Here is a 12,790-nt window from a genome sequence, read left to right as displayed (position 1 = left end):
TAATAGATCAACAGATGTACAACAGTAATATACGTTATATATATATATATATATATATATATATATATATATATATATATATATAATATCTAATATCAACAAAAATAATATTGCTGATGGAATATTAGATATTTTAAGGAGTTTAATTAAAATTCTCATATCAGTGGCAACAGGGCGGAAAAAAATTGTAGAGGGGAGTGATGTATTGACTTCTGTAGGTTGTGGAATAAATTATGTTACTTGGAATGATATGATTGGTCGGTTTTTAATTACCTGATAATCATCGGGAAATTTGTAATTATTTTGATTTCATTGCAAATGTTTTTTATTTTTATTGCTTTCATTATTTCGGTCAAAATATTTGCGTTGCGCAAATACTTCTTTAAAGAAAAACAACTACAACCTCAGGATCAACAAGAGGATCAACCACTTAATCCTATAGTAGTAATACCTAGTACCTAGATTTCGATATCTAAACATTATTATGTAGATACTTTCATAAAAATATCATTATAGACTGAGGAATATTGTACATGCATCATCATAATTATCATCCTTCATGTTAGAGTTTCTGGAGTCCTTAGGTTTATGTTTATATATTTCACAATTACCTATATTGTTTGTTCAGGTACCTACTATGTTTACTTTATATAGGACCATTTTGCAGGTTGTCTATATTGAATATTTAGTTATCGACATAGAGGATTGTGTTTGAGGTTTTATTATGCCCTAAGTTAATGTCACCTGGATAGTGGTTTTACCATTTTCTGATTAAGTTATTGATATATTAGTTATAGTTAAAAAGAGTTGGCGATGCGCGATGGACAATAACCTTGCCAAACCCCTTGTTCAAAGCAAATGTTCAATATAATTCTCATTACAGTCAACCGCGGTTTATTTTTTATATAAAAGAATATCCAAGTTAAAAATCAACGCTCTTTCAACTGTTTAAAAGTTTATTCCTGTTTCTCGAGATGGAAGTTTGCATGTAATTTATGTTTCCTACAAAACTCTAGTGGAAGCTTTAAGGCTATAACTTATTTCAAATATGAAATCATAAAATTTTTGTCTTAAACATCATCCCAAACAACAAACAAGTTAAAGCAGTTGATTTAAAACCATTTCTGTGACATTTTAATTTTTTTAAACGCAGTTTTAAGAATAAAACACAGGATAGGCGTTTCGCTCTCGATGCGATCGTCGAAAAACCAAAATAGAGTAGTTAAAAATTTTTTCAAAGCCTTTTAACTTTGGTAATTTGGGAAGTTTTGATCTACAACACGGGGCGTGCAGTACATGCGGGCGCAACACGTTGAAAACGTCCGAGTCAGAGAAAAATATTTGGGTCATGTGGTTTTTTGATTAATAGCAAAGAGAAGTGGCAAACACTGTAATCTTCGCTCCGATGACTTTACATATACGTAACGACTTTTACAGGTTTACTGGATATTGTGCGGGAAATGCATCCCAGAAATGTATGAGCGAACCGGAGATACAATATGAACAATTTTTATAGGGGAAGGTGTTCTAAAATGACATACTTTTTATTTGAGACATTTTTTTGCAGACACTATTCGAAATATTGAACTGAAAAAAATGTAACACATTCCTTTAACTATATTTTATTCATATAGGTACTTGTATAGTACGTGAAAAAGTATTTTTTTAAAAGACCTTACCCTATGTCATTTTACAAACATCTATAATGTAAAACGACACAGTCATGAGGGTGTAAAATGATGTGGGTAAAATGGCAACAGCATAAAAACATAAAAATATAGTTAGGTAAATTAACAAAACAAGAAATCAGTGTTTTTAAAACTCACAAATAAACTTTTTTACTTTTGCAGACACCCCGGCACATTCACAATGTGCCCAATTATTTTATGCAACTGATCCAACACTCCCTGTACCGAGAATTTCTAAATAAATCATTGCAATAAAGACAAGCCACATCATCCACATCATCTTCGGCTGCAAACAGATCTTCTTCACTTTTTGTTTGTGCAATGGAACTTGAATTACTTAAAATCTTCCTTTTAAATCGATGAACCATTCTTGTGTCTTTTCTTTTCTTCCTTCTGCTTGATTTCTTCCAAATTAAAAGTACCTAGTTGTTAAAACTCCGGAAATTATCTAGACTTCCTTTTTCTAGTTTCACTTGCTACAGGCACTGGAGAAATTTTGTGCAGTGTAATTCTTTTCTGTTTAAGGTATATTTTCTTTCGCATTGTTATCTTTCTGATCACCTCTGGTCTCATTTTCTTTATTTTGAGTATTATCTTGCTCTTGTTGCACCGTTTTTTCCATAACACTACTTTCTTCCATTTCTTTTCTGATCGACTTTTCTGGTAGATTAGACGTATTTTCTTCTGTACTGCTTGTTTCTAATATTCAATTTGTGGCCTTGGGTTGAGTGGGTAAATGCAGGTTTTCAAAAAGCCGCTTGTAGCATTTTTTATTGTTGCTACTTTTCTCTAAGCAGAATTAAAAAGTTCGCCGATTTGATTCTGTGTGATTACCCGTCCTGGATGGTTTTTTAACCACAGCGCACAGTGCACGTTCCCGGTTATAAAATCTTTTCAGGGGACCAAAGAAGGAAACACTAAGTGACTAGATACGATGTGTACAGCGAGCAGGGAAGCATACAAAATTTGTTTTGGCAAATAGTCGTCGTAGAGTTGACCCTTATAAATCATACGAACAAGCGGAATTTTGCAAAGAATATTAATTTTGGGACCTTAAAAAAGATGCAAAAAAGTTTACCACTTTTATCCTCGGGCTTCTCCCTAAAACCCATTGCGCAGGGGGGTAAAAACACAAAAAAAAATCGATTTACCACAAATCTGTACACTGTACAAAAAAATGTTTCAAATAAAAAATGTAGCTGAGATAATTTTAAACAAAAATATTAATTACAGGATAAAAAATACAGAGTAAAAACACAAAAAAATCGATTTACCAAGAATCTGTATACCGTAGAAAAAATGTTTCAGGTAAAAAATGTAGCTGAGATAATTTTGAACAAAAATGTTTATAAACATTTTTTGTGTAGAATGAACAGTTTTCTTAAAAAGAACGCTTGAAGCGACTGTCGATTTTGCATGTCAGTTACTTGCGCGAAATCAATGTTCAATAAAATTTATATATTGTTGTTATAAATAACATATTTATACACTCGCGATCATAAAATCCGGGTCACCTTGAAAATCACCGATATTTCATTTTTAACGAGCTTTATCGTAAATAATAATAACACAAATACGAACTAATGCATGTTTCTGGGAATTGTTGTAGTCTTAGCGGTTTCCTTTGCAACAAATAATTTTAATAGTGCCGATTTCGCGGAAAAGCGCACACTTTATCGTAAATAATAATAACACAAATACGAACTAATGCATGTTTCTGGGAATTGTTGTAGTCTTAGCGGTTTCCTTTGCAACAAATAATTTTAATAGTGCCGATTTCGCGGAAAAGCGCACACTTCCCAAAATAAACGGTACCTGTAACTGCAGCTTGTTTTAAATGTCTTATTTGTGCTTCGACTTTCTATTCAAACGCAACGAATAAACGTTTATTATTGCCATCATTAGTGTTTATTAGTGCCATTATTAGTGTTTATTATTGTTTATTTTTTGCCAAAAATACCCTTGACTGTTGTTAAAACGGCACAAATTGTTGCGCTTGTGAAAGACGGTCACAGTCAACGGCAAGTCGCAAGAACTGTTGGCGTAAGCCTTTCTACGGTTCAACGAGTGCTTCAACACTTTCAGAAGAAGGGTTTGCTATCCAGACGACCTGGCTCTGGACGAAGAAGAATGACCACGGTACGAGATGACCGTTTTCTTGTGTTTCAGGCTTTACGAAACCGGACCTCAACCGCGATTATGCATCGCATTTCGTACAGGAAGTACGAAATCGCAATGTTAGCGTTGCAACGGTCAGGAGAAGATTTCGTTCTTTTGGACTATCTTCTCGGGTAATGGCTACAAGACCGCCACTTCGCCTGGCGCATCGAGTTGCACGACTAGCTTTTGCTCGACAATACGCGCATTGGGGAATTAACGATTGGAGCAAAGGGTTATTCTCAGATGAATCCCGTTTCTGCCTAACTAGATTCGATGGACGTGTAAGAGTTTGGAGGAGAACCGGTGAATGATTTTCACAAGCTTGCATTGCTCCAAAAATGCCATTTGGTGGAGGCTCGGTCATGGCTTGGGGAGGTGTATCTTCCGACTTCCGCACAGAATTACCCTTCATCGAAAATGGGTCCTTAACTGCACGAAGGGACATTACGGAGATTCTGGAAGAACATGTTATGCATACCATGACAAGGCTTGGAGAAAACGTCGTTTTTATGCAGAACAACGCGCGAACGCACGTTGCTACGATCAGTAAGCAATACTTGGACGAGGTTGGAATTTAGAGGTTACCTGGCCAGCTAGGTCTCGGGACCTGAATCCCATCGAACATATCTGGGACGATTTGAAAAAACGTATTCAACCCTTAACATCTGCTCCTAACAACGGACAGGAGCTCAAGGACCTGTTAGTGAGAGAGTGGAATAACATACCACAACATGTAATCCGGAGAAAAATTGAGTGTATGCTCCGTCGTCTGCAAGAGGTCATTAGAGCAAGTGGAGGCAATACACGATATTAGTCATTGAAATTTCACTGTCATTTTACCACGTTCTGTATTTTCCATTTTTTTTGTATGCCTGTTTTATCAATAATTTGGTTTGTTTTCTTCTTTTTCAATAAAAACAATAAAAAACCGTTTTTTTTTTCTTTCAAAACAAACATTGATGACAAATAAAAAATACGTTAGCCTAAAAAAATGGTTATTACTGCACCAGAGGCAAAAATATTCCAGAAACTTGAAATTTTCAAGGTGCCCCGGATTTTATGATCGCGAGTGTAAATGTTGAAAAAGAAATTAAATGAAAAAATCCTTAGGCCACGGAATAGAATTGAACTATGGGAAGCAAGTGAGTAGGCATTAGATTGGTGCTCTCTATGAACAGAAGATTGCCAAGTTGTATTGACATTAATCGGGATTCCACCAAATATTAATTGTGTAACTGTTTATCATTATTTAATATAAAACAGATATAAAATAAAATGCATATTTTTAACCCACACTTCTTTATTTTCGTTATTAAGAGCATAATCCATTGTATATAAAAAAAACTTCTTTCTATAGTTTCCATTATGTTATATTTTGTAAAATAAATTAATTTTATTTTGATTTTTTAATTTTAATCAATCTACATATTTTGGGTTGCCACTGGTAATTAACGTCACTTTGGCGTAAAATGTGCATTTAAATGAGGTAAAAATTTAAAAAATCGGCTACTAGATATTTATGTAAGGATGTAAACTATTCAATGGCCGGAGCTGTACATATGGACAAGAATAATTATGAACATTGTTCTGTATATCCTGTTTTTCTCTGTAAAGGTTGAGATATAATAAAACTCTTTCTATAAATATTTATATAACTTTAAAGAGCTGATATAAATAATTTTCTTTACGAATGACAAATTTTTATAATTAAAAAAAAATTATTAAAATCCTTTATAAACGGTATATAATTAAGAAAACCCAATCGGGCTATATCATAAAGACATGTACACCTAGACATCAGTGTCTAGGTGTACATGTTTTGAGCCACTAAATATCTGGGTAAAAACCCGTTAAAAGTTATAGGTTAAAATTAAGTTTACATTATTCGATCTTATATATTAAGATGTTAAAGTTACCAGTGGATTTGAAAACATGGCAACGCACGACTCTACATGAAGTTGCTGGTCCTGAGACAAAGTGTCTACGAGGACTTGATGATAGCAACTGATTGATTTTTAATTATATACCTTTTATAAAGGATTTTAAAATTTTTTTTGTGATACATGGTATACAGCCAGCTACAGGAACTTAGTTTCTTTGTGGATTTTATAATTTTGTTCATTTATGAATCAATTTACCTCTTCCAATTGCATTACTTATTTTGAAATCCACTGTATAAAGCACTCAACATACACAAAGAGAAAAAGTAAAAAACCAAAATATAAGTGAATAAACGTCCCACGCTTTTCCCGAAATCTCTCTAAATAAATATATTTGTCGCTGCCTACTACCAAACCTTTTTTAGTCCATTAATAGGTAAAACCTAATTTCTTTCATTTTTTCCAAAATTACGGACAAGTTGGCCGAGAAATTCACGACGTTGTCTGAATAGAGATTAACTTGCATATTAGATTTTTTCGAATTGTGTTTTCGAATGTCAAAGCTTTCATGATGTAATTTTCATTCAAATCAATTCATGATTATGTTGATTTTAAACAAAATTAATTACTTACAATACTACAGGAATTTATTTAAATATTTAAGATAGGTTATTAGTTTAATTTTATTGGGTATATTACGAAACTTTTTTACACTCTTTGTCATATAAAAGTGGTACAGTTTTTCCCCAAAACTAATTTGATTGCTAAAAACTATAATCAGTCAGATTTGGCAAATTTGTTAAAGAGAATCGTTACGATCCCAAGTTAGTTAATAAATTTGATTAAATATGAATAGTTTAAGTTAAATAGGATATTTATATGGGATTGGGACCATAGAATATTTCAGAAGACCGAAATTGATTTCACAATGCACACGATGTCAAGATTATGGACAAACACACAATTATTGTAGAAGAGATTTGAGATGCATAAAATGCTTAAGTAATTATGTACGAAAGCTTGCTAGATGTCAGAAAATAAAGACCTTTTTTTGGCACTAGGTGGGGAATCTGCAAACAGACGCCGGAGGTAAACATTTCCTACGGCGCTGGGTTCCTAAAACTAAAAACCCCTTTAGAACCACGTCGACCAGCTTGTCCTGGGTCGAACCTACCTGCCCTCCGTAACTCCGATGTGGCCAGGATCAGCTAACTCCACCTCTTTCATACTAGAGCATCAGGTTTGGATTGTCCGTTAGAACATAACTTCTTACTCATGTCGTTCTTTTGAACCAGTCTCAGTCTCTTGTCATCACATATCAGCCTTTATCTCTCGCACTCATGCAACCATCACATCCGCCTCTGCCTAACCAGGTTTTTCCTTCACTTTCTTTGCTACTATTTGTCTATTTGTCGCCGTCCGTCTGCACCTTAGTCAACACTCACCTCATTCCACTTGAACTGTCACCTACTCGTTTACTACTACTACCCATTTATGTCTCTCTTACTCTCTTATTCATTCTTGCCTTTACCCCTGTGTTGTCGACCTCTCCTTCTTCCTACCTCTGTGGGCCCAGTTCTGTTTCCTCGATAGCTGCTAGAACTGCATCCAACTCCTGCTCTTCCTTATTTTTTAGCGGCAGCACCTTTCTTACATAGTTGTGGACTTTGTTCTACCAGCGCTCATCCATCATCATCTTCTTTACCATCTCTCGCACCGACTCAAACACTTTCTCTTGCTCATTTCTTTCTCTTACCCATCTGACACAGTCTAAAAGAGTATGTGACACAGTGTCCGAAGCCACACATTATAGACAATTGTCCGATTCAGCCTTTTTAACCTGTGCAAGTGGCTACGAAAGCTCCCATGTCCTGTGAGTAGTCTACCGCCTGTGCTCGCAGTCCAGCCAGCTCCACAGATTCGGTATCAGTGACTTCGTCCAATGTGCCTCATCTCCCGTTGTATTCCACTCATCCTACCACATCTCAATGGATGTAGCCCTCTCATCACTTCTGACGTTTTCCCCTTGTACCTCCCTATTTCTTCGTTAAAATATCCTCTTTCTCTCTCTCTCTCTCACCAACACATGTAAGGGGACACAGCCGATGATTACTCAAAGGGCAGCAGCAGACACAGTCCTGTAAGCACATGCTATGCGCAGTAGACTAGTTCTGCCCGCACGTACCAAGAGCCTCTTGTACGCCTGTGTTTCCACAGTCGCACTCCATACTGGTGCGTAGAGAATGATAGACTGCACAATTACGTGTAAAAATCTCCTCCTTTCGGATTTAACTTACCCAATATTGGGCATAACCCTCTCCACAGCAGCCGCTCTTTTCGCCGCCTTACGGGCCAAATCCCGGACGTGCTCCCTCCAACCCGCATTCATATGTAAGACCACGCCCAGGTACTTAACGTACTTTTCAGAACTGGTCGACTCTCCCGCACAATTAAATACAATTATATCTCTCTTTCTCGGGCCTTTAAAGACTACCGCCTCTGACTTCTCCGCCGCGAGATTCAAACCATGGTCATTCATCCAGTTCTGGATAGGGATACTTGAATACCATACCCGGAACAAGAGTTCTTCTCTGTCCTACGCTGCTACTAGCATTGCGAGATCATTCGCGAATGTGAAGGTGGTAAGCCCCTCTTCAAATTCGCAATCCATGCTCCCGTCGTATGCTAGGCTCCACAGTACCGGGCCAAGGACAGACCTCTGGGATACTTCAGCCGTAACGCCTACAACCACGCCTCTCTCAAACATATAATAGATAATCCGAGACGATATGTCCAGCATAGAGGTCCACTGTAAAGTATTAAAAGCGTTTCGAAAAGAGGAGTAGAACCACCACTTTTTGCCGTACCCCTCCCCTCCCCACCCGTAAAATACCCAAGACCGTATCTACCATACTCTTATCCTTGAAAAATCCATACTGCCTTGGGGATAATCTCCCAGACCTCTCTATTACCCCATCGATTCTTTCACGCAACATCCTCTCATACAGCTTGCTTATGCTCGAAATTTCTTTCCAGCCCCTTTAGGTAGGAGTACGAGCCTCGAGATTTTCCAAGACTCCGGAAACACCTGCGCCTCAAGCGGAGCGTTCATGTGACCGGAAAGCCACACAGGTTCCAGTCGTTCCAGACATTTAACCGCCTCTGGCGGTATTATGTCTATACCGGGAACCTTGCGCAACTTAAGGGACTCTACTGCCGACAAAAGTTCCACTTCCCTCCGTCCACCATGCCTAGCCCCGCTCGTCCAACTTGCAACACAGATCCCTCCAGTGAATCTTCTTCTCGGCTCGATTCGTAAAAAATAAAGAACCTATATGTGTACACTTTGGTGGTGCCCACCCAGCTAATTATAGAGATTGCACCGCTACTACAGCTCTTAAAAAGTTATGAAACAAACAGAAACCCACAACCACACCACAAAACAAGGCAGCAGACATGGAGATTCCTATACAAAACCAACCAAGAGAGGTTAACAAAATCCAAACATGTACCTAACAGCTTCAAACGAACCAAAATAAGTAGAAGCATGCTACACATAATAATAGAACACATGAGTAAGCAAGATGTATTAAATTAAAAAATGCTAGAAATACTAAATAGCATAGAAACTAATAAAAGAGTGGATGAATATTGGAACGCAAATGGAATCTGTAACATGAGCAGAGATGTTGTTTGCCTTTAGCTACAAATACTAAATAGCATAGAAACTAATAAAAGAGTGGATGAATATTGGAACGTAAATGGCCTCTGTAACATGAGCAGAGATGTTGTTTACCTTTAACAACAAAAAATCGATGTATATTTAATATCAGAGACATACTTCACAAAACAAACATACATCAAACTGAGAGGATATCAAATATATCAAGCTCTTCGCCGTAGTATCACAGCTAGTGGAGAATCTGCAGCTGTAACCGTAAAAACATCTAATTTATTCGAAAGAAAAAATTTAGTAACTAAAGCCATCCAGCTAGCTAGTATAAGTGTCAAAATGACACTTGTGACGTAATAAAAAAATGACGTAACAATAACAGCTGCATATTTTCGACCAAAATATTATCTTGGTGTAGACTTTAATGCTTAAAACACCGTTAACCAAGGTTAACCAATATAAGGGATAGAGAAATACATTCAGCAATTGAAAACATAAATAGTAAATGGCACTCAACTAGAAAAACCATATATGGGCCTGCTAATAAAAATAAAACAACCGAATTAATTATCTTTGTAATTCCAAAAAAAGTTGCAACAAATTTTATGAAAATAGAAGAAGCTGATGATCTCAGTTTCGATCACTCCTTAATACTGCTAATAATCAGCAAACATATTATGCTAAGAGAGAATAACCCTATCTTAACCCATAATAGAACGGACTGAGTTAGCTTTAGATAGGAAAAAGTGACAAAATTGACCTAAATGTACCAATCAAACTTAATGAGGAAGAAGAGAAACTAACTATAAATATACAACAAGCAATATATAACGATACCAAACAAATTACAAGAAACACCAAAGGTCAAAAATATCCTAAAGAAATTCGAGAACATTTGCAAAGAAAAAGAAAAGCCACAAAACATGGCAAAACTACAGAAAATAAAAATGTATTAAACAACCTCACCGAATAGTTAAAAAGAGAAACATATATAATAAAAAATGAATCAATAAACCAATACCTAAAATATCTGACAGATGACCAAACCACTGACTAATCGCACAAAAAAAAAATAAATAGCCTAACGCAACAGATTATGCTAATTAGAAAAGAAGATGGAACATGGGCAGATGACGGAGAATAAAAAGCAAATCTGTTGCTTCCTACTTAGAAAATGTATTCCAAACGAAATGGAAAATAATAATCAGGCCGAAATCGATCATTATGAGAGTACTGACCACGATGTGAACAATTCTGATCAGGGAATAATAAAGCCCTAAAAAAGTAGTCAAAGTAATTATAAACAATATCAATCCCAAAAAAGCTCCAAGGTTTGATTTAATAACAAGAGAATACTACAATAATTACCTAGGAAGGCATCATGATTCCCAGACTAAACTAATCATCGATCGAAAATATCTATCAAAACAACACAATAAAAGTAAAAGTAGAAGAAGACCAAACCGACCCTATTGATGAAATAATAAAAAAAGTAAAAACTAAAAAGGGATACCAAATAGGAGAAAAACAACTTAACATAATCTGCTATGCAGACGACGCAATACTACTCTCTCAAAGTGAAGATGATTTACAACGTATGTTGTACCAATTTAATATAACCGCCAGAAAATTTAACATGTTAATTTCTCCAAAAAAGACAAAATGCATGGTTACAACAGCAAATTTACTAAGATGTAACTTGGAGCTGGAAGGTCAGATAATAAAAAAAGTGATGGAGTTTAAATATCTAGGTATCACATTATCTAGCTACGGAAAGCTCAAAACTGAAGTGGAAGATCAAGTGAATAGAGCAAACAGAGTCATAGGTTACCTAAATGAAACAATATGGAGAAATAAAAATATCGGGAAAGAAACGAAAGGCAGAATTTACAAAACAGCCATCAGACACAATGACATACATAGAAACAAGATCTGACACAGGGAGGACAAAAAGGATGTTAAAAACAGCAGAGATGAAAATACTTAGAAAAATTGATGGTAAGACACTATGGGACAGAGTTAAAAGTACAGATATACGACGTAGATGCAAGGTGGAGAATATCAAGAACTGGGTAAAAAATAGAAGAGTAGAATGGAACGATCATATAAGCCGAATGACAACAAATAGAATAGTAAAGACGGCAAGAGATGGTTCCCCAATAGGAAGACGATCAGTAGGAAGACCACGAAAACGATGGAACGACAGCTTACTGGAGGCACATTGAAAAACAGACAGAGTCATGTCTATATAAAAAGAAGAAAAAAAAGCAGAAGAGGAATTAATCATGATTTCCAAATCAGGGAAACTAATAAATAAGAATGTAGCATCGTACAGATCAGTATCGTTGCTACAAATTATCTCCAAATTTGTTGAGAAGATATTGCTAATAAGAATACAACCTACACTCGAGCACAAAGAAATTATGCCTTCTCATCAATTTGGATTTCGTAATTAACACTCAACAATGGACCAAATACATCGAATAATAAATATTATAGAGAGATCTCTAGAAGAGAATAAAATATGCTCAGCTATTTTCCTAGACATAGCAAAAGTATTCGATAAAATGTGGCACAAAGGCTTGCTATTAAATCTCAAACTAAATCTTTTCATCCACTATGTCCAGCTAATACAGTCATTTTTGTAAGATCAAACTTTTAGAGTTAAACAGGTTAAGGCGAATATTTAGAACTACGACCAATCAAAGCAGCAATACCACAGGGCAGTGTTCTGCACTTGTACCCTCTTTAATGACAGATTAGAGGTTACACAAAGAACGGTACTAGGCTCGGGCTTCAGTCTGATAGAGGTATCTTGGTCGGGGCTCTTATTACAGCTCAAATATAAAGAATCAGTTAGATAAGTACTGAAGATACAGGGACGAGAAGTTAGAAGATAAAGAGAAGAGAAGTTAGAAGATAAAGATAAGACATGTTAAAAGATAAGAGAAGAGAAATATATATATAGGGTACTCACAATTGGATAATCTGCATTGTACTTAGCCGGCAGTCAGTAGGCACAGGTAATGACGTCTTTCATAAAACGGTCTCAATAATAAAGGCACTTGACGTGTTATCCTTGCAACAGATACATTAGGGACTTCTCAAGAGGCGTGGATAATTCAGGTACAGTAAGGAATTACGATCTTCAATCCGCAATCTCTCAAATTTGATTTAGGCAGACGAAAAGGAAAAAAGAGAAGCAGCAGGTAATACAGGTAGCAGTACAGGTAGTAGTAAATAGTAGAGACGAAACGTAGAGAAGAACGGTAGAGACGAATGAACAGCAAACAGAAGTGACTTCGTTTCTTCGAATTGGAAGACGTCTGTTTGACAAAAGAGAAAATAGTTAATATAGGAAGCACTGTGTGAAGATATATAGATAAGGG

The sequence above is a fragment of the Diabrotica undecimpunctata genome, chromosome 5 (assembly GCF_040954645.1).
Source record: "Diabrotica undecimpunctata isolate CICGRU chromosome 5, icDiaUnde3, whole genome shotgun sequence".
Classification (NCBI taxonomy): domain Eukaryota; kingdom Metazoa; phylum Arthropoda; class Insecta; order Coleoptera; family Chrysomelidae; genus Diabrotica; species Diabrotica undecimpunctata.
Note: the sequence above shows the minus strand (reverse complement) of the source record.